This window comes from Phoenix dactylifera, chromosome 4 (genome assembly GCF_051530095.1).
Source record: "Phoenix dactylifera cultivar Ajwa chromosome 4, Ajwa_hap1_PhDact_Kaust_v1.1, whole genome shotgun sequence".
NCBI classification, from domain to species: domain Eukaryota; kingdom Viridiplantae; phylum Streptophyta; class Magnoliopsida; order Arecales; family Arecaceae; genus Phoenix; species Phoenix dactylifera.
In genome coordinates this window covers 26,036,185-26,060,965 of record NC_143193.1, presented here as the reverse complement: position 1 = coordinate 26,060,965, position 24,781 = coordinate 26,036,185, and positions in this window count along the sequence as shown.

Here is a 24,781-nt window from a genome sequence, read left to right as displayed (position 1 = left end):
GGGAGTGGTTGTTTGGAATGTTCATCCGATTGGGAACAGGGGATGCTGGGATTTAGGATGATGTGGACGGTAAAGGATGGTTGCTGAGACGTTGGGATAAGGTTGATTGCAAGAACAGGGGAGATACCGTGTGAGATTTCTCATGTGGATGGTTGAGTCAAGCATATCCGAACGCGAACGGGATGAAGATTTTCACGGTGGAAGCTGGGAGTCCAAAAGAAGATCTTGGATGTTGGGAGGAGCTGGATTCGGCTGATGGCTGGTACTCTGTTTCGAAGGAAGAGGATGCTGGGAGGATGCGTTTGGTTATCGGCTGAAGCATAGATAAGCTGGAGCTTTGAACACGGAAGGGATAAGGATGTGAGATCGATCCGAAAGAAGACGTGGCTTATGGGAACAGGCGCGAGGGGGAGATGAGAAGATCTCGGCTGGGAGTTTGGTTGGATTTGTAGGGAGTGTGGAGTTGGGGATCCGGTTGGGAGATGATCCAGAAACAGGGAATGGGTCTCGGCTTTGGATAAGGATGATAGGAAATCTGGAAAGCTTATTTTGACTGGGATCTAGCGGAAGACGTTGAGGGTGTGGCCAAGTCGGGATGCAAGGGGAGATGCGAAATGCTGGTCCGTGGGTCTCGGCTCTGTTCCGGCTGTGGACTTTGGAATACGGGAGTTGGGAAGGACGTGGAGGAAAATCCACAAAGTTGAGATGGAATGAAGGGGATTTGCATGATGACGTGTAATGAAGAGATGACTGGAATGGCTGGTTTCAACCGGGATAAAGTCTAATGAACATGATATGGGCTTAAACATTGCAACATGGGAGATTTTGGGACAAAATGTTAGAACATGAAAAGTCGAGCTCAATTGGATGTGAAAGAAACAATAGAGTTGGGATGAACGGGGTGCGTGTCATTCGGGTTCAGGGATCATCCGAAATAAGTTTGACTCGACCTGCATATATTAGATTCGACCTGCATACATTAGGCTCAATTAATAAATAACTAAATCAAACTCGAATTAATTTATTAAAATGCAATGATGAGGGTAACACATTTTTTTAGTTAAATTTACAAAATATGTGAATTAAAATAATGATAAGTGCTATGAATAAGATATGAATTTATGCATTATTTAGCACTTATCATTTGTCAAATGTAAAAACATGACCATCCTACGCTAAACACAAAATAGAAATTAAATTTCTGCTAGCAACAGGAACATAATAACAGTCTCTAAGCAATAAACTAAAACCAGACGGTAATCGCAGAGGATAGGTGCCCACAGCTATAACAGCAACTCTTGCCCTATTGCCTACTGGAAGGATTACTGCACCTTCCGCCAGCCTCCTACTTTCCTTTAGACCCTTCATATTAGTGCACAAATGAGCACGAGAACCAGAATCTATAATCCAACTAGAAGTAGAAGAAACCGTAAGGTTAGTTTTAATTACGAGCAAGTCTAACATACCTTCTGAAGGTGTGTCTGCCTTTTTGTTCTTCAGGTTCTCGAGGTATGAAGGGCAGTTCCTTTTCCAGTGGCCGTCGACGTTGCAGTGGAAATATTTTCCTTTGTCATTAGCCTTTTTCTTATGAACTTCCTTCTTAGGCTTCTTGTCTTTCTTCTGCTTCTTTGCAGGCTTCTTTTTCTTCCAAGTAGACTTTCTTCTGGAACCAGAAGTCAGCTCAGCAGCAAGAACAGTGTCCCTTGAAACTTTCAAGGCCCCCTCAGCAGTTACCAACATATTTATTAGTTCTGTCTTAGTGCATTCAATCTTGTTCATATGGTAGTTTACTATAAACTACCCAAATGAATCAGGAAGGGATTGCAGGATCAGATCTACTTGCAATTCCTTGTGCATGGTCATACCGAGCTTCTCAAGCTCCTCTAGGTCCTTGATCATAGTCAGACTGTGATCATGGACAGACTGCCCCTCGCGCATCTTTGCCTTGAAGAGCCTCTTGGATACTTCAAAGCGAGCTGTGCGAATTTGCTCACCATGCAACTCTTGCAGGTGTGCCAATATCTCCCTAGCAGTCTTCATATTCTCATGCTGGCATTGGAGTTCATTTGACATGGATGCCATGATGTAGCACTTGACTCTAATATCATCGTCCGTCCATTTTTCATGCGTCTCATGTTGATCATCGGTCGGACGTGATGGTAACCTGGGGATGTCTTTCTTGAGTATATAGCCTAGTTTCTCGCAACTCGGAATGATTTTGAGGTTTCTAAGCCAGTCTTTGTAATTGGTTCCGGTCAGTCGGTTGGTCTCAAGGATACGGGTCAAAGGGTTCGAAGCTGACATTGTGATCTGTAGAGAGTAAAGATTCTAGTTAGACTTTGTACTTGATCTTAATTTGTTCTAGAAACTTTTAAAACAAATATGCTCCCACTATTTTCTCGAATCCCTCATACTCTCCTGATGGAGAAATGAAAACTCTACACGACTAGAGTTTCTAGTGGGTACTGCGGTCTTACCAATTTACATGCCGCCTCACCTAACAGTTATTGGTGACATATAAATGGATGAGTGTACAACTCTTATACAATGCTTCTCAAGCAAATTGCAGTGGTACTTGGTCTCTAAGTCATGAAGACCTCACCTAACAGTTATTGGCCCCATTACTTAGTTAAGTCAGACCCATCGTAAAATCGCAGAAATAAAGTCGTTATTGGATCCTCACCTAACAGTTATTGGCGCCCAACCCCACCTTTACCCCACAACATCTTATGTCTAATAGAGAGGTCCAGTCCCCCGATGCAACTTGCCCACTGTGTCCAGCCAAGACAAATCAACACCAGAAAGATCTTAGCAGCTCTACTACGGTGGAAGACCTATGGACTTAATATTGTGAAATCATGTCTTAGTGTTTGCAACCTTGAGCTCTTCATAAGAGGTAATCGATCAATTGGCCAGGTAAGCAGATGTGAGGCTCCCCTTACTCAGAGAGTAAGGTCCTGATTAAGTAACCACCTTTTAGGCTGCCTAGACACCAATTAGATCAATTAATCTAATATGACTAGCTGATGTTGGTTCACTCTCGACTAATTGAGGAGGTTTGTATTTAGGTCTCTCTCGATCGACTATTTATATCTCATGCAAATATATATCTACCTACATAGACATAAGCATAAACATCCAGGCATAATGTTAAAATAAATATAACTGGTGATGATCATGGATCTAGGATGGGGTCATTTTGTAGGGTTCTGATCATGTCATGATGGGCAGCGGAAGCTAGAGATTTTAAAAATTTCTTAATAAAGTTCCTTAACATGAAACCCTTATAAGCCTAGATCACCTTAATGGTAACAATCAAACAATATAAATATAAATGCTGAAATAGAAGAATACCTGTAACGCTAAATCCAAGTTTGTAAAAATCCACAAGGCGTCCAAGTGTCCGCCCTCCAATGGTGATCCACACGGAAACTCGATCAAGACTTTAGCTCTAAAGATTTTTGATCCTTAATGATGAATCCTTCTAAAGGATTTAAATTGGCTTGCTTTCTCTCCTCTCTTATTTTTCTTTCACCTTTCTAAATCACTTCTAATATTTTTGTCCTAAAGAAGACCTCCTTGTCTTGGCTTAGGACACTCTAGAAGCAATGCTAGAAAGAGACAAAGGGTTGTAACAAAGAAGGGATAAGGAAGAGAGAATGCGGTGGAGTTGGAATGAAGAATACGGTGGAATGGCTTTCTATTTATAGATGTGAAGGGATGCATCCTAGCCATCCCTTCATGCATCAAAGGGTGTGATAAGAGGGTGCCAACAATAGAGAGAGGGAGGCGTATTAAGCTTTAGAAAAAGCCGTATCTAATGATACGCTTCTTTCTCACGTCTCCTTCTTAAATCCTGATGATCCAAAAGCCCAAATGCAGGGAACCAAAGCCAATGGTCCAGATCTAGGCGCCATCTAATGGTCCAGATCAAGGCATCATCATCCAGGGTGCCATCCAATAGTCCAGAAGCAAGATGCCATCATCAATGGTCCAGATTCAGATGCTGAGCAATGGTCCAGATCTTTCATCCAAGGAGCCATCCAGTGGTCCAGATTTAGGCGTTGAGCAATGGTCCAGATTTTTCATCCAGGGAGCCATCCAATGGTCCAGAATAAGGTGCCAACCAGTGAACCAGATTTTTCATCCAGGAAGCCATCCAATGGTCTAGATGAAGGCGCCAACCAGTGGACCAGATCCTTCATCCAAGGAGCGATCCAATGGTCCAGAAGTGAAGGCCCTATCAAACCCAATCCAATTGGGTTTAACCAACTTAAAGGAAACATTAAACCTAGTGAAATCAGGTCTAATTAAAGCCGAATGGGTTTCAACTCTTGGCTAACCCATATTAGGTCATGATCTAATCATATTAGATCAAGCTAATATAAGAATAAGATTCGAATTTAATTTGAATCAGGAGATAGGGTTTGCAACACCTGCTAGGATGTTTATCTTGCAAACATGATCTAATCCAATTAGACCCTTGATAAGTTTTCTTGTGTGTGACCCATTAAGTTCTATACATAGCCAGCAATAGGTGTGAGTGCGAGTTGACCCAACTTGATTAGAACTTTTCTAATCGATTTAAGTCCAAACTGCGCGAATCCGAACTTAACAATTAGAATTTTTTCTAATTGGTGGTCGAATTAAACTCTTTAATTCGATCAAACCTATAAGACAAGATTGACGTCTAGCAACGTGTCATGTCTATCCAAAAAATATAGAATTTGGTAGAAATACCAAAAATATCCTTCAGTGGCAAGTTACCGTGCAATTCAATCCTTTAATCAAACTGCATCCCGAATATGTATATGAGTATGAATATATATCAAACTTAATTTCATATTCATATATTTCTCAATCTTCTAATGATAATTCTGAAAGTGAATCTTAGGTTCTTCGGTATTAAGCATGCTGATTTTTTTTTATTTAAAACCATGGCTGAACCTGATCGGGTTGCCTACGTACCCCTTCATAAGGGGGATCAAGCCATATGTAGTTTTTTTTAAGTTTTAAAATGCAGCGGAAAAACCGAATCAAACAATTTAATTCATGCATGCTTACAAGATCAAATCTAGAAATCAGCACCTTAAGAACAAATAGGATTATGCCGGAATAATTTAAACAATTATGTTAAAACTTTTATGCATGATTAACTATCAGATCTGAAAGGTAAACACTCTATTTCGATTAATCTCCGAATATCCATCGATTGGATTCTGGAGATAACTCCATGAGGAGCCCCAAAGAAGGGATCTTGGAGAATCAGACCTAGATCCTGACTCCAAAATAAAATATTGATGTGGGATTAATACCTTTTATGATAGAAGAAACTTGTGGATCTGATCCTTGACTTCGCAGCCACGTACATGAATGGCCTCTATGAGAAGTACATGCGAAGCCCTAGGTAGATCATCTTCCGCGGGAGTGCTAGCTCGTGCAGGAACGTTGCAATGGCTGAAGCTGTCTCCTTCTAAATACTCAATCATTGATTGTTCTTCAAGGATATGGAGGATGGACGTGAGGAAGAAGGATAAGAAGGGATTGAGGCCCTCAAGAAATTTTTTCAGAATTTTTTGAAACCTCTAAATATTATATATTTTGAACCCAAGGCATGGGGATCTTTTATAGCCAAAAGACCACCCACGCCTCACACCTAATTTAGCCAACTAATTTAGCTGATATGGTTTGGAAGCTAAGAGGAGATAAAGATATCCAAATTTTGTGCATTTTGGATATCTAAAAGATAGGAATTCATGCATCCAAAGTTCAGCCGCAGACCACCCTATTTCATGCGCCATGCAATCCCTACATATTAGGAAATTCATCTAAATCTTTCTAGGAAGATTTAAGGTGCCATTTTTCTAGAAAATATAGCCCCACTCCTCCTCTCTTCTCATGCCAATTTTTGGCCAAAAATAAGGAGGAAAGGCTTGAAAAATATTGGGGATAAATCAAGGTGTCATTCTTCTCTAAGAAGATAAGGACGGGTTCCTAAAATTTAGGGATTCTTCTCCTTATCCAATTCTGATTATTTGGACTCATAATCCTCATCAAATAAGGTCTTCTAATTGATTTGGATCAAGCCCAATCCAATTGGGTCAAGTCCCATCAATTGGGTCAAGCTCAATCTACTTGGGTTGAAACCAATCCAATTAGGTCAAACCCTGATGCAGCCCAAATTGAAATTTGGCTCAACCTAAGCCCAATTACTCAATCAAATTGAGTTCATTAGCAATCAATTTCTAATTAATCCTCCAATAATTCAATAATTATTTTATTGCAATTTTTGCTTAGGATAATTTGTCAATCGAATTGACCAAATTACCCTTGAATGATTCTTAATCATCAATCAGCCATTTGATCAACCTAGAAACTTCTATGCGTGTGACCTCATAGGTTCGAACCTAAGTCGGTAGTATAGGAACATATTCCTATACTAATCGATGTGACCATCTAGCAATGGTACCCGACGTCCGGATAGGCCAAATATATGCGAAGTAAATATTCTGGAACCCTGAACTATGGTTACTGTATAATTCAATCCTTTTGACTTCTAATGACAGGATGACTTAGAGCTCACTATCAACCCTATAATTAGTACATCCATTATGTGATTAACTTTAGATATCCCGTGACTCCTCATCGGGATTACCCTGGCCAAGGTTTTGCTAAATTAATCACAAGACATTATCTCCTATTTTCAGAAGGGGTCAATTCCATCTTGACTCACAACTGACTACGCAAGTACTTGACTACACCCAGTGATCTTTCGTCACTGAATTAGAAATTCAGGCAGTCCGGTACCAAAGTAAAGTGAGTTGCTTGCTAGTCATAGGTTGCGGTCTCAGGTCAAAGGGCCAAACTTATACTCATATCTACTCGGAACATCTCTTGACAGTAGAGCATTCCGGAATTGGTCACGTTCGGTGAAATGTACTCCTACATTTCACCTTGATAAGTGCTAAATAATGTACAAATTTATCTATTTTACATAGCACTTATTATTACTGTTATGCACATATTTTAAATATTAACAGAAGAAAATGTGTTTCCCCTCGTCATTGTATTTTAATAAATTATTAGAGGTAATTCAAGTTTGGTTTAATTTTCTATATTGATTTAGTCTAATGTGTGTGCAGGCCGAGTCATCCCATTCACGAACTAGTCCCAATATGTTTCATGTGTGGACTACTTTCTCCCACATGTGCATGAAGCTATCCATTCCTTTGTCCATGTCATATTTCCCCGTGTGCACCAAGCTTCCCAACCTAGCAAAACAGAGGCCTCTTCCATTTTCTCCACGTGTCCAAACTTTCTTTATTTTAGATTCAGAACAAAGCCCTTCCAACCTACCCGAGTGGACCCCAACCACTTTTCTAAAAAAAGAAGAAGAAATATAAATAATAAAAAATTCACATAACCTCCCTCATTCCCGTATTCATCTTCCACATTATTTTCCTTTCTCCTCCCCTGTTTTGGAACAAGCCGCATGAGCCTCTTCCTTTTCCCCCACTTCCGCTATCAACAAATATCTCCTAGCTCAGCTCCAAACATCCCACGATCTTCTCCTACGTCCGCAGATCAACCAAACAACTCCAATCCCTGAGATTTAGTCTTCTCCGCCATCACCGTCCGCGTCTGCTCTGGATTCAAAATCCCAAATCACCGGATGACCCCGCCTCTTCCTCTTCTCCCGCGATGCAATCCTCCCCCACGCGATCAAAGGAGTTCCTCCCAGCCGAACGCCCCAACATCGTCGTCTTCTCCTAATCCTCCCAGATCATTCCCTTCCATTTACAGCCGCAGCATCCCAAACCGGCCGCTCATCCCAGCGCGTTCACAGATCTCCACTGTTCATCTTCTTCCTCCCGCAATGGGTCACGGCCGAGATTCGAGTCGCCACCCGTCGATTCTCCCGTTCTAGCCATGAGTCCCACGCGGTGCAGCCAGCGACCAGATCCTCCGCCTCTTCTTCCGCCCGTGACGCCCCCGGATCAGCGCCTCCATCCCGCGGTCAGCTTCATCGATCAGCTGATCCCATGGATTCCGCCCCAACGATCACGCATGCGTTCTTCCTCCTCTTCACGCGAAATCATGGATCCACCGCTGGCTAATCCTTGGTGGGGATCCATAAAAGGAGGAAGAACCAAGAAACCGGGGCGTTCGGTGGCAAGGGGGAGAGCTCGGTGGAGGAAGGAAAGAAAATAAGGGGGAGAGCTCGATTCGAAAGAAACAGGGGATACCCTGCTTCGGTGAAGAGAAGAAGAGAGTCGAGAACCAGAGAAAAGAAATAAAAAAAAAGGGGGGGGGGAGAGAGAGTATTTTGGATATTTTGGAAATAGAGGGAGCCGAATGGGAGCGAAAGACTTTTATTTGAAGATGGAAGGTCGTCCGGAAGCCATGCTCGACTAAACGTCCAATCTAGGGCTGGATGAAGCCCTAGCAATGTATCAGGGCATTGTAGTTCTTACTTTTTTTTATTTTTGGAGCTTATTTAAATTCTTATCTTCAATGAAATATTTCTTTTATGATGTTTAAACCTTGAGCATGCCATTTACTATTCATGGTTGCTAAAGTAGTCTAAGATGATCCGTGCCTAGGGAGATGAGGTGTACTGCACCCTAGATTAGCATACTTAGGTAGACACTTCATGCTATACCGAAGATGGATTTTCCTAAAACTCTTTATATTTTTATTTTAAAAGGCTTGTAGCCAATTTGCAAGCCTCTCCAAAAGATAAAAATTAAGAACACAATCCCTAATGCAATGCTACGCGGTGGATTCCAAACCCTAGATCCATCTACTTTGATAAATTTCAATTCGTACTCATAGATTAATTCAGTATAATTAAGTTAGCAAACTCTTCTTTTTGATTTATTTTTAAAAGAAAAATAACTTATTCTTCAATCCCTGTGGACCGACACCCGTAATCACTATCCTACAGGATACGTGCTATTGCGTGGTTTATTTTCAAAATTGAAAGAACCGATCAATTTTTGGCGCCGTTGCCGGGGTGCCTAGACATCAACTAAGCCACAGAGCGAAATTGGTGCAACTTTCAGTGATCTTCGTCCTATTGAGCTCGAATGTCCCTTGGAGCCAACGTCTAATTAATTTTAATTAAAGTGACACTATGTGAGATTGAGTTCACCTAAGTTGGGCAAGAATCTGGTGATGAAATCTGGCTCTTATCATGTTGGGGTGATTGCCCTTACTATGTGCGGATTAATTTGTGTATGTGTATCAAGCATGCATTCACACTTTTGCTGAAATTAAAATCAAACAATCACCACAAAATTTCAAGCTAATAATCAATTTAAATAAGAAAGGTTTAGAGGTTACCAAAGAAAATTTTTCCAGCAAATTTTTTTTTAAAGCAAACTTCTACAGCATTTCTTTTCCAGCAGTTCTCTTTTTGATCATCCCAAATTTTTTTTTTCTCGATTCCTGATCAAATAAGACCAAAAGAAAAATTAAAAAAAAATAGTAGAAGAGAAAAAGGAGATAAGAAAAGTAACAATAATAGAAAATAATTTTTTTACTTTATTTTAGATATATATATGTTTTTTTTAAAGTTTTTTTTATAATTTTTTTTAATGATAGGAAAAATAACTATGCTAGCAAAGCTTGTCCCTATAAGGGAGACAGTTCATCTGTTCGAGGCAAGTGGTTTTTAAGTGGGACCTTTGCGAACGCATCATGACCCCTCCAATTACCTGAGAGCTTACCTGGTCAACTCGGTTTATTAGACCGGATTGGAGGCTTAGGTGCCCTCTTCAAACCAGTTAGGAGCTGTCTAGTGATTTTAGGGCGAATACAAGGATTTGATGTGTTGTTCTTTTATTGCATGCTTGACTGATCAAGTACTAGTGTATGCAAGGGAGTCGTTCTAGAGTACGTGACTTATTACCGTTTGACCCTAAAATAGAACGGACCCTTAGGAATATTCGAGCTGAGATCAGAACATTAGAATCATTCCCACCTCCTGAGATGGCTGAAGAACAACCCAAACTCCTGATGGAGTACTTTACTCCCACCATTTACATTTTCTCATCTTGCATTCGATTACCTGAAGTAGCAGCGGTACAATATGAAATAAAGTCTAGTATGATCCAAATGCTCCCATCTTTTTATGGGCTCACCAACGAAGGCCCATATAAACACTTAGATGAATTTCTTGAGATTTGCACCACTGTCAAGATTCAGAATTTCACTGATGATGCTCTAAAACTTAGATTATTCCCCTTCTCCCTTAAAGATAGAGCCAAGCAATGGCTGAATTCTTTAGAAGTCAATTCGATTCGTTTCTGGGATCAAATGCAACAAGAATTTCTTAAAAAATGCTTTCCCATAAGAAGAACGAACCAGTTTAGACGTGCCATTACAAGCTTCTCCCAAACCGAGGGAGAAGAATTTCATGAAACTTGGGAGAGATTTCGGGACCTAATCCGTAAATGCCTACATCATCAAATACCTAAATGGCAGCTAGTGCAATGTTTCTATGACGGATTGACTGAACGAAACCGTCAGATGATCGATGCTGCATGCGGGGGGACTTTTATGCTTCAAAATGAGCATGAAGCATGGCAATTATTTGAAAATCTTATTGAAAACTCCCTCCACCATGCTTCTTGTTCTCGTCAAGCACCCTCGAGTTCTCAAAGAAAAGGGACCATTTGTGAAATAAGTCATTCTATGGACCTGTCTAGCAAGGTAGATGCATTGTCCCATAAGATTGACCAACTGATGATAGGTGGGCATTTCATTAACTCTTCTCAAGCACAAGTGTGTACTATCTATTCTAGCCCATCCCACCCTATTCATGAGTGCCTCTCAGTGCCCCAATTTTCCGAACTCGTGCAGGAACACATCAATGCTGCTCAAACACAGCCCAGACCGGGTAATGACCCATTTTCCAATACATATAACCCGGGATGGCGGAATCATCCAAACTTTTCTTGGAAGCAGCAATCTTTGAATACTGCCCAACCCTACTCCCAAAATTTTCAAACCCCACAAAATATTCATCCCTACCGTCCCTCGACTCAATTTCAACACACTCCTCCTCCACCCCAAAGAAACACAGTTTTTGAGGAGAAAGTGTTGAACGCCCTTCAAGGTTTGGAAATCATTACACAATTGGTGCACTCTCACATGCAATCAATCGCCAAGCTAGAATCCCATATGGGGCAACTAGCTAATGCACTGAACAAGCGAGAGGAAGGAAAGCTTCCAAGCCAACCACTAAGTAATCCTAGGGGACAATACATGGCTCAAGAAAATCAACTAAATATAATTCATCATGAACAAGCCAATGCTTTGACTATCCTAAGGAGTGGACGTGTAGTAGACAATAAGATTGGAAAGGATAACAATAAGGAAGGTGAAGAAGAGGATAAAAATGTATCAAATGAAAATCTAAAAACTTCTTCTTCTTCTTCAGCTAGTCCACCTTCTGCCAAAACTTACATTCCAAAGGCCCCATTTTCTAAAGCTCTTAATTCACCCTCTTCCTTTGGCAAAAAATGAACTTCACTAGAGGAGATGATGGAGGTTTTCAAACAAGTTAAAATCAACCTTCCACTTCTTGATGCTATTAGATAAGTTTCCTCCTATGCCAAATTTCTCAAAGACCTTTGTACCCAAAAGCGAAAATCTAGGACACATGTGCCTAGAAAGGTCTTCCTAACTGAGCAAGTGAGTTCTATTCTCCAACACAACACTCCTTCGAAATTCAAAGATCCTGGTGCTCCCACCATCTCCTGTGTCTTAGGAAATAATTTCATTGATCGAGCACTCTTAGATCTAGGGGCAAGTGTCAACCTTTTACCTTATTCAGTTTATGAGAAATTTGGATTAGGTGAGTTAAAACCAACCTCGGTATCCCTTCAATTGGCTGATCGATCTATAAAAATACCACGTGGGATAATTGAAGATGTTCTTGTCAAGGTAGACAAATTCTATTTTTCAGTAGATTCCATCGTCCTTGATACGGAACATGAACCTAATCCTAAGAAACAAATCTCCGTGATCCTTGGGCGCCCCTTTTTAGCAACAGCCAATGCGTGCATCAATTGTAGAACGGAGGTAATGAACATATCATTTGGAAACATGAAAGTAAAATTAAATGTGTTTAATGCGGCCGCCAACCCGCGAGGGAAGTTGAGTATTTTATAATAGACAAAATAGATGACCTCATAGAAGGATATGCAAAAACTACCTCACTGTGTCTGGCTGGAGACAATAAACTTAGCGCTTGTTGGGAGGCAACCCAATTCTCTTATATTTATTTAACATTGAGGACAATGTTAGGTTTAGGTTTGGAGGTATTTTTAAGTATTTTTTAAATATTTTTATTTTGTTTGCATCTCTTGCATTCGTTTTTACTTCACAATGTCAGGTTTAGGTTTGGGGGTATTCATTTTGATTTTCACCCAAAAAAAATAAAAAAATGTGTTCATTTTCATTTTTTATAAAATAATAATAAATAATAATAATAAAAAATTTAAAAATAAAAAAAAATTTTTGTTTTTAAAAACCTAATTTCTATACATTTATGCGAGAATGATAAATACACAAGGTATATAAAATCTAAAAAGCCCAATGACTAGTCGGAAGTAATACAAATTTAAGTTATTTTTATTAAGTCTCTCTTAGGGAGTTGTAAGCTAATTAATACTTTAGAATTTCACTACACACTGGCCGACCCTTCTAAGGTCTAGGCTCGACAATATGTTGATAGTATAGTAGCAACCTTGGACCCTGATGAATCATACTTATCTAATTCAAAAAAAAAAAATCATCAATAAAAATGGATTTAATCAGGAACATCGAAAAGGGCTACCTATTGTCAAAGGTCAAGTGAGCTTGTGATGAGGACACCGAGCATAAGTCTGTAGGGGAGTCTTGATGCCCGACACCTCATGCCAACTGGTGTGAGAGTTGTCGACTGACTGCTCGTTACATGGAGAAATCACCACAAGAGTAAAAGTGCACAATTTATATATCTTTTATAAAAAAAAACTTTGTATTGACCTTGAAAAAGACAATAGTGTGAAAGCCGTCGTTGTAAAAATTTGAGTAAACTGAAATATTACAGATAAAGCCCGTGAGGTACTAAAGTAAACATCCACAATTCTCGAAATCCTGCAGATAAGATGATTTTGAATCAGTGAGCAGGTCCTTTCGACCAATCCTTGGAAACTACTAGTATTAGCAATATTTTGAAGATCCGAATTTTTAGCTTGTGTACGGTCCAGATTTCACCGAGCACTCCAGTATAAATGAGTCTTACAACTCCCTAAACGGAAACTTAACGACTTTAACTTAGATTGCATACTAACCTAGAATTTGGGCTGATTTAGTAAATAAAACCGTGTGTGCTTTGAAATTCTTATCATTTATGTATCTTAAATTAGATTTTAATAAAAAAAAAGGAGTTTTTGAAATTTTTAGCTAGTATGCATTTGGAATTTGATTTTCACTTCATAGATCAATCGATAAAAAAAATAAAAAATAAAAAAAAATAATCATAACAATAAATGATTTATTTTAATATTAAAGTTTGTGGATATCTTCACTGGAAACCCTCATGAGACTATAACTCGTCCACTAGAGTAACCTAGGGGTTTAAAGCCTTGTCGCATATGGTAAATGCAATCGCGATTCCTGCGAAAGTGAGTTAATTTCTCTTCTATTTTGCTCGAGGACTAGCAAAATGTAGGTTTGGGGGTGTGATAAGTGCTAAATAATGTACAAATTTATCTATTTTACATAGCACTTATTATTACTGTTATGCACATATTTTAAATATTAACAGAAGAAAACGTGTTTCCCCTCGTCATTGCATTTTAATAAATTATTAGGGGTAATTCAAGTTTGGTTTAATTTTCTATATTGATTTCGTCTAATGTGTGTGCAGGTCGAGTCATCCCATTCACGAACTAGTCCCAATCTATTTCATGTGTGGACTACTTTCTCCCACATGTGCATGAAGCTATCCATTCCTTTGTCCATGTCATATTTCCCCGTGTGCACCAAACTTCCCAACCTAGCAAAACAGAGGCCTCTCCCATTTTCTCCACGTGTCCAAACTTCCTTTATTTTAGATTCAGAACAAAGCCCTTCCAACCTACCCGAGTGGACCCCAACCACTTTTCTAAAAAAAGAAGAAGAAATATAAATAATAAAAAATTCACATAACCTCCCTCATTCCCGTATTGATCTTTCACATTATTTTCCTTTCTCCTCCCCTGTTTTGGAACAAGCCGCATGAGCCTCTTCCTTTTCCCCCGCTTTCGCTATCAACAAATATCTCCCAGCTCATCTCCAAGCATCCCACGATCTTCTCCCACGTCTGCAGATCAACCAAACAGCTCCAATCCCTGAGATTCAGCCTTCTCCGCCATCACCGTCCGCATCTCCTGAAAGAGTAGATGCCCTATAAGCCAATCATTTGATGGGTTTCTCTTTGTAATCCTCCAAATCATGTATTTTGACACTCGATATATATCAATAAAGACATTGTGTTTCATCATTTGCTGCTTATCTATTTTATTATTGGATGATGAACCCCATAAATTAGGACATTGGTTTTAGGGTTATGATAAGATCATACCAGTGAGACCTAAAATCCTAAAATCCTAATTTAGAATTTTTCCAGTCAAATTGGTATATTGAGTCGGGGATCAATATTATCGGAAAGACTGGCACATCTTATGTATGTTCGATGTAGAGGGTGATTGATCTCACAATCACTTATGTGAGACACTAATACAAAGATGTGGGTGGTCATTAGAGGAATGAGTTCACTGAAATGACCAGCCATGAGAACATCTTATGGATTCTTACTTAATGATCAAAAGATGGTTCTCATAGTGGGAGTTGTGCAAGTGATCCTTAGACCTGAGATCACCATGGTACCTTGTGCACTTGAAGCTATATTTTGGTTTACCCTCATTCACGACATTGCGTTGTGTACGGGGTATTCTGGATATGGTGGATTTTGTATGAAGGTTGTGAGTAGGTCAACAAGAAATTAGTCACTTCTAGTAAGAGAAGGTAACATCCTACTTTCTCTAATCTTATGATGATTCAAGAAGTCTTTGATCAAAGCAAAATGAATATTAGAAAGCGTTTCTAATGTTTCATTGTTTGAATTATCATATAAAAGATTGAGAGAGAAATGAATAAGTGATTGAGTTTGATATTGATCCATACTCATGCACTTATTCAGGATGTAATATGACTGAGGGATTGAATTGCACGGTAACCTGCCACTGAAGGGTATGTTTGGATTCGTCCAATATATTCCTCATCTTCCGGGTAGATATGATACGTTGCTAGACGTCAATCATGTCTTGTGGGTTGATCGGATCAAAGAGTTTGATTAGATCAAAGCACCAGAAAGGTTCTAATTGTTAAGTCAGGTTTAGCACTAAATTGAACCTAAATTGGATTAGTGGTATTCTAATCAGGCTAGGTCAACTTGCACCTGCACCTACTGCTGGCTAAGATAAGAAACCCAATGGGTCACACACAAGGGAATTGATCAAGGGTCTAATTGGATTAGATCATGTTTGCAAGATGAACATGCTAGCACGTGTTGCAAACCTTAGCTCCTGATTCAAATTAAATTCGAATCTGATTCTTAGGTTAGGTTGATCTAATATGATTAGATCATGACCTAATATGGGTTAGCCAAGAGTTGGAACCCATTTGGCTTTAATTAGACCTGATTTGATTAGGTTTAATGTTTTCTTTAAGTTGGTTAAACCCAATTGGATTGGATTTGATGGCGCCTTCATCTGGACCATTGGATGGCTTCCTGGATGAAGGATCTAGTCCACTGGTTGGCACCTTCATCTGGACCATTGGATGGATTCCTGGATGAAGGATCTAGACCATTGGTCAGCGCCTGAATCTGGACCGCTGGATGGCTCTCTAGATGAAAGATCTGGACCGTTGCTCAGCGCTTGAATCTGGACCATCGGTGATGGCATCTTGCTTCTGGACCATTGGATGGCACCCTGGATGATGATGCCTTGATCTGGACCATTAGATGGCGCCTCGATCTGGACCATTGGCTTTGGTTCACTGCATTTGAGCCCTTGGATCATCAGGATTTAAGAGGGAGACATGAGAAAGAAGTTGATACACCCTTCTCCTTAGCACCCCATCATGATAGGATGCCTCTCTTGGCACATGCCTCATCATGATGAGGTGTGTGGATGGGATGCATCCCTTTCTGATGCATCCCTCCATCTCTTATAAATAAGGAGGTGCCTTGGGGTTCTAAAGATCATCCAAGAAAAAGCATCTCCTTCTCTCTCCCTTATCCCTTCTTTCTTACAAGCCTCTCTCTTTTGTCCTAACCCAAGACAAGAGGGTCTTCTTTAAGACAAAAATGCTAGTGAATATTTTAGAGGTAGAAAGGAAGAAGGAAGTGAAGGAAAATCAGCCAATTAAATCCTTTGGAAGGATTGAATAATTAGAATCAAGTTTTGGTGGAGCTAGAGTCTTGAACCCATTCCTGTGTGGATCAACATCGGAGGGTGAACATTTGGGCACCTTAGGACATCTTCAGACATATTGGATATAGCATGATAGGTATTCTTCTACACCAAGATTATATTTTCTACATTATTTGGTTATACTATTAAGGTGATCTTGGCTTATTAGGGTTTCATATAATGGATTTTATAAGAAAATTTTATAATTCCGTATCTTCCGCTGCGCCCTAGGGCACTGGAAAATCCAACAGTGGTATCAGAGCCACCCTTAATCCTTTTAACCAAATGATAATACATGCTATTATCTTGATGCTATGAGATAGCTAGGTTGTTTGTATGCATGATTAGTTTATGCCATGAGATAGTGTTATATTCATGTTGTAGCACAGTATAATTGCTAGTGCTAAATTATAGAATGTGCAATGAGACCAATATAGTAGTATGAAAACTTTGGGCTGACCCATTCTGGAACAATCGACTCAGTTGGTGTCTAGAAAGGAAGCCACAGTTGGTTACTTAATTAGGACCTCACTCTCTGAGTGAGGGGTGCCTCCCACCTGCTTTCCTGGCCAATTATTTGATTGTCCTTTATGGTTAAGCTTAATGTTAGTAAGATACTACTATTGGAAAGCCCTCACTAAATTCATAATTAAGTCATAGTGTTAATTGTTTTAAGCTGAGCCATTCTGAATCAATTGACTAAGTTGGTGTCTAGGAAAGAGGCTACAGGTGGTTATTTAATTAGGACCTTACTAAGTAAGGAGAGCCTCCCATCTGCTTACCTAGCCAACTATTTGATTGACCTCCATGAAAAAGCTAATTGCTGATATAACACTATAAAGGTCCTTCCTTCATGCTTAGATATTATTATGTCAATATCTACGCTAGCTTGTTGTGATTCCCACAAGGCTAGTATTAGGGATTGATATTGTAATATCTTGGTGCATAAGATGCATATGGCATATTTTAGTATCTTGGATCACGGCTGAGATTTGAGTCGCCACCCGTCGATTCTCCTGTTCCAGCCACGAGTCCCACGCGGTGCAGCCAGCGACCAGATCCTCCACCTCTTCTTCCACCCGTGACACCTGTTAGAATACCCGCCCATGCCGTAGAAAAATTTCAAAAATTTCAGATGCAGCGGAAGAGGCATGCGCGGGATCAACCGTTCATCGCATGAACGTTGTTTAAAACCGTTCGTAGATAGATAAGGATTAAAAACTTTTTAAAAATATTAGAAGATCGGATCTTCACCTTGTGCGGGTAGATGATCACCGCAAACTGATGATCGTGGTTTTTGGATGAAGGTTCGCTTGAAGCCGTTCAAGTGCCCGGCCTCTACGGGTATCCACACGAAGCAGGAACCGATCCAAGCTTTCTATCTCCCCGGGGTGCTAGCTCCCTTGCAGAGATAACTTTGATGGCTGATGTCCTCCCTTTTAATCAACCCTTGATTGTGCTTGGGAGGAGGAAGAAGAAGGATGAAGAGAGGAAGAAGATCAAAGCCCCTGCAGCCTTCTTTCTTTTCCCTGCGTTGGAAGGAAGAAGGGAGGATGAAGAGGCCACCTTTCTTTTTCTTCCTTTGCTTGCGGCTGAACCAAGGAAAGGGGAGGAGAGGGGGCCACGAATTGGAGAGGGAGAGGGCTTCAATGAATGCCCTAGGTCAGCCCCACGCCTCCTCTTAAATAGCATGTGGAGCTCCTACAAATAGGAGCTCCTTGATTAAATTTCAAGAGGGGCGCCGACCCCTCTTCTTTGCCGCACCAAGCAAGGAAAAGGAGGAGGGGCGTGTGCCCCTACTTCATGGTTAACCTATTATGAAGGTCACTCTTGGTTTGGTCCTAATCTAATTAGGTTTGGACCAAGGGTGAACCAATTTGGGTTTTAATCTAGGTAAGTCCTAATCCAATTAGAACTTGATGAGCCATGACTCAATTGAACCCTTCAATCCTAATCTAATTAGGAGTCATCTTGATTCATTAGAATAATAATTAATTGGGACTTAAGAAGTCCTAATCCCATTAGGATTTATTTAATTCTAGTCCTAATCCAATTAGGACTCTAATTTGAATTCGAAGTCCTAATCCGATTAGGACTCTAGAAATCCTACTCCAAGTAGGAATCTAAATTTAATTCAAAACTCCTAATCTCATTAGGATTATAGGAATTCTACTCCATGTAGGAATCCTAGTCCTACTCCAAATAGGATTCTCAGTCCAAGTAAGAATCCCAGTCCAAGTAGGAATTCTAGTCCTAATCCAATTAGGACTCCAAGAATCCAACTCCAAGTAGGACTCTTGTTTCAAGTCCAATTAATTAATTCCCTTTATTCCTTCTTCAACTTATTATCAATCAAATTGATTACTTGTGATTCCTAATCACGATTCAACCATCGGATCGGTCAATGCCTCTAGTGTGTGTGACCCCATAGGTTCTACTCTGACTGGTAGTGAGATATATTGTGATCTCTATCACAATATCATTGAAAACTCCTTTCAATGGTCGGAATGATTCCAACTCTACTCATTAGGGTTTATCGATCATCAAGATAAACCCTATGAGTCCCACCATCCACCAGTGACACCTAGCAGCATGTAGTGGCTACCCAGCAGAATAGAATGATGAACCTCTAGGTGCAGTTATCATGTGATACAGTCCTTCTATCATGGATCCCTACAAGACGGAGGTCATGGATAACTCGTCAAACCCCTTCGTCTGTCATATGTCAAGATTTATTCGACTTAAGTTCGAGAGCGGAGAACTCTTTCTCCACTGTGCAATCTGCCCCGGCCGAGGTCTTACGAACTCAGTCTTATAAATCACATAGGATCTCTCCTTATCTATCAAGGTCGATAGATTCCTTGTAGATGCATACCCTACTCCTACAGTGAACCTACTGCAGTCAATCTACACTGCATGGACCCATATGGCTAGAGACCATGTATTTGTGCAGTCAAACTACAATAACCTCACTGTGAGTAGCCGAAGCATCGCAGGTCAAAGGACCAGTCACACTACTGCAACATCAAGCAAGTCACTGACAAGTGGATAGACATCCAAGTGACTTCTTGTGTTGGTCACGCTCAGTACCCTTGTTCTCTAACAAGCACTTGCACAATTGCTCCAGTGTCCCTACACTGTGGACTCAAGACTCGTCCATCAAAGAAAGCAATATGTGCACTAATCTCAGCGGATCAATCATCGTCCTCGTGATGATCCATCGATCAGGAGCAATTCAGGAATTAATCACCAATGACACATGCCTCAAATTCTCAACTCTTGAGAATATGCGTCATCATCTTATTAATTCCTTGGACGATTCATGGACACATAAGAACATGAATGAAAAAGATGCCTTTTATTTATTCAATAATAAATAGTCAAGTACAAAATTATGTCCTAGAATAAAATAATGCGTCTGCCAAATTGGCTTCTAGGGCATACTTCTAACAATCTCCCACTTGCACTAAAGCCAATTAGCCATAAATCTAAGCCCCATCTTCTCAAGATGCGTTTTAGTTTTCTGCTGAGTTATCTGCTTAGTGAATGGGTCCACCACATTTCCTGTGGAGTCTACTTTTTGATCCTCTACTTATTTCTTTTCGAGGTAGTCGCTTATTAGGTTAAACCTCCGCTCTATGTGCTTCGATTTCTGGTGAGACCTTTGGCTCCTTAGCTAGTGCTATGGTGCCTTTGTTATTGCAGAAGAGTGCTATGGCATCTGATGGCATTACACCTAATTCTGCAATGAACCTTTTAAACCAAAAGGTTTCCACTGCACCCTTAGAGACGGCTTAACATTCAGCTTCTAAGGTAGAATCTACAATGATTGGTTGTTTGGAACTCTTCCAATTTACTAAACCATTATTGTACATATTCTGATGTAGACTTTCTATCATCAATATGTGTGCATCCTTCTACCTTCAACTCTGATTTTCTTCCAAAGACCAAGAATAAATCTTTAGTTCTTCTTAAGTACTTAAGAATATTCTTCACAGTTATCCAGTGCTTATTGCTTGGATTTGACTGATATATGCTCGTGACACTCACAGCATATATTATATCATTTCACGTACATAGCATGGTATACATGAGGCTCCCTATAGCCGAAGCATAAGGAATCTTGCTCATCCGCTGAATCTCTTCAGATGTGTTAAGGCACATCTTCTTGGAGAGATTTATCCCATGCCTAAGGGGTAATAATCCTCTTTTAGAGGTTTCCATGCCGAACCTCTTCAGCACTCCCTCTATATACATATTCTGTGACAGGACAAGCATCCTTTTAGATCTATCTTTATAGACCTTTATTCTCAAAATATAGGATGCTTCCCCAAGGTCTTTCATGGAGAACTCTTTTAATAACCAGACCTTGATCGAGGTTAGCATGGAAATATCATCCCCTATCAGGAGGATGTCATCCATGTACAGTATGAGAAATACGACAGCACTCCCACTAATCTTTTTGTAAACATATGGTTCCTCTTCGTTTTTGATGAAATCAAACGTTTTGATTGCGTCATCGAAACGAGTGTTCCAACTCTGAGATGCTTGCTTTAGTCCATAGATGGACCTTTGCAGCTTGCAGACCTTGTGATCTCCATCACTGGAAGTGAAACTCAAAGGCTGTTCCATATAGATATCTTCATTAAGATATCCATTCAGGAATGCAGTTTTCACATCCATCTGCCAGATTTCATAATCATGAAATGCTGCAATGGCAAGCAATGTTCGGATGGATTTTAACATGGCTACAGGTGAAAAAGTCTCCTGATAGTCAATGCCTTCGCGTTGACTATACCCTTTCGCCACTAGCCTTGCTTTATAGGTCTCTACCTTTCCATCCGAACCTATCTTCCTTTTGTAGATCCATTTGCATCCAATAGGTACAATACCTTCTGGTGGATCTACTAGGGTCCATACTTGGTTGGAATGCATGGAGTCTAACTCCAACTATTTCTCGGAATTGATATCAGATATCGCCTCGTCATAGGTTTTGGGATCCTGTATGTGATCCCTATCTCCCACTAGAAACATTTCCTCGGTATCCTCTTCTAGTATACCTTACTAGATCTGCGAGGTGATTGAGGGACATCGTGTACTGGCTTAATATAAATAGGTTCTATAGGCACAATGGTTTGTTGCTATTTAAAGACTTTCTCTTCAAGCTCAATTTTCCTCCCGCTGTCTTTGTCAAGGATAAACTATTTCCATGAAGATAGCATCTAGGCTCACAAACACTTTGTGATCCTTTGGGACGAAAAGTCGTATCCTAATGACTCTTTAGGATATCCTATAAAACGAGCATTAATTGTCCTATCCTCTAGCTTGTCTGCCTGTAGTCGCTTGACGTGGCCCGGACATCCCCAAATCTTTGATATGACCAAGACTTGGTTTCTTACCATGTCATATCTCATATGGTGTGGTAGGAACGGACTTTAGAGGAAACTCTATTCAATAAGTAAATAGCTGAAAATAGGGCATCTATCTAAAGAAACAAGGGTAAATTAGTGAAGCTCATCATGGACCGGACCATATCCAATAGAGTCCGATTCCTCCTCTCTGACATTCCATTGAGCTGAGGTGTACCAGGAGGAGTCCATTATGAAACTATACCATTCTCCTAGAGATAATCACGAAACTCTCTATTAAGGTGTTCACCTCCTCGATCTGATCGAAGAACCTTAATGAGTTTTTTCTATTTATTTTTCTACTTCATATCTTAACTCTTTGAAACTTTCAAAAGTTTCAGATTTGTGTGTCATACACATATCCATACCGTGAGTAATCATCGGTAAATGAAGTAAAAATTACAACCCCTAGCTTGCACATCGAATGGGCCACACATATCAGTGTGTACTAGGATAAGTATTTCAGTGGACCACCCTATGTCCTACAAAGGATAAGTTGGCCATCTTTTCTTGAAGGCAGAATTAACAAATTGAATATGACTCGAAAGTCAATGAGCCCAAAAGTTCATGTTTCTCCAATTTGTTTATTCTGTCTTCTCCTATATGGCCAAGCCTGAGGTGCCACAAATACTTTAGATTTATCTCATTTCTAGATCTATTAGATCCTATGGTATTCACTGTTTGCTCAGATACATTCACAAATACATCCATATGTATGTTATAGAGACTGTCAATCATAAAACCACGTTGAATCAATTTATTTCTTAAATAAATGGAATAGTAGTCTTATAAAAATCTTTCTGTGCTAAACAAGATACAGAAATCAAATTTCTGCTAGCAACAGGTAACAGTCCCTAAGTATCCTGAGCATATCTGACATACCTTCTGAAGGTCTATCACCCTTCATGTTTTTATGCTTTCCATGTATGTAGGACAGTTCCTCTTCCAATGGCCGTCCATGATGCAAATGAAAATATTTTTCCTTGCAATTGGCCTTTTTCTTGGAACTTTCTTACTTGGCATTTTCTCAGTCTTCTGCTTCTTCGCAGGCTTCTTCTTCTTCCAAATAGACTCTCTTTTGGAATTAGAAACCAACTCGACAGCAAGAATGATGCCCCTTGAACTCTTCAATGTCCCTAAGGTAGTTACCAATTTATTTAACAATTCTGTTTTGGTGCATACAATCTTGTTCATATGATAATTTACTATAAACTGTTCATATGAAGCTAGAAGGGATTGTGGGATCAAATCCGTTTGCAATTCCTTGTGCATGGTCATGCCGAGCTTCTCAAGCTTCTCTAAGTCCTTTATCATGGTCAAACCATGATCATGGATAGACTGCCCATCACGCATCTTGGCCTTGAAGAGCCTCTTGGACATTCAAACCAAGCTGCATGACTCTGATCACCATACAACTCTTGCAGGTGTTTTAATGTGTCCTTGGAAATCTTCATGTTCTCATGCTGGCATTATAATTTATTGGACATGGATGCCATTATGTAGCACCTAACTTTATTGTCATCGTTCGTCCACTTGGCATGCGTCTTACGCTGATCAGTGATTGGACAGATTGGTAATACAGGGATTCCATGGTCTAGCTCATACCCTAATTTCTCACAATTCAAAACTATTTTGAAATTTGCTGAGCCAGTCTTTATAATTGGGTTTGGTCAAACGGTTGTTATATAGGATATGAGTTAAAAATCTAGAAGCTGATATTATAATCATCATAGAGTAAAGATTCTAGTTAGAATTTTGTACTTGATCCTTATTTGTTCTGGGGTCTTTTAGAACAAATGTACCTCCCACTATTTTCTCGAATTTCTCACACTCCCCTAGTAGGAAAACGCAAATCCTACACGACTAGGGTTTCTAGTAGGTACTGCGGTCTCACCAATCTACATGGCACCTCACCTAACAGTTATTGGTGACACATAGATGGATGAGTGTACAACTCTTGTACAATGCTTCTCAAGCATGTTGCAGTGCAACTTGGTCTCTAAGCCATGAAGACCTCACCTAACAGTTATTGGTCCCATTTCTTAGTTAAGTCAGACCCACCGTATAACCGTAGGAATAAAGTCGTCATTGGGTCCTCACCTAACAGTTATTGGTGCCCAACCCCACCTTTACCCTACAACATCTCATGTCTATAGAGAGGTCCAGCCCCCCGATGCAACTTGCCCACTGTATCCAGCCGAGACAAATCAATATCAGAAAGACCTTAGCAGCTCTACTACAGTGGAAGACCTATTGACTTAATATTAGTTAATCAGGTCTTAGTGTTTGTAACTTGAGCTCTTCATAAGAGGTAATCGAACAATTGGCCAGGTAAGCAGGTGGGAGGCTCCCCTTACTCAGAGAGTAAGGTCCTAATTAAGTAACCACCTTTCATGCTTTCCTTCGACACCAATTAGATCAATTAATCTAATATGACTCGCTCATGTTGGTTCACTCTCGATTTGATTGAGGAGGTTTTAATTTAGGTCTCATTGGGTTTGCTACATCACATGTAAACCTATCTACCCAACTCTCATTCACATCACATGCAAACGGCACATCACAGGCAGTTATAATCGCAGCATCAAATAAAGCTAAACTTTAAATAGGTGATGATCATGAATTCTAATTAGGTCGTATTACAAGCACATGCACGTCAATCGATCAACTGATCTTCAACTCTTGAATTGGTTCCAAGCCTCCTTGACTCGATCCTTGATCAACTCTTGATCCCATCGCCATCAACCACTTGGATCGCCGTTCATCTCATGTCTTGTCTTCAACTTGATCGTTGACGTACATCACATCATAGAAATACAACCAGATGTAAAATAAAAATAATAATAAATTACATCCCCT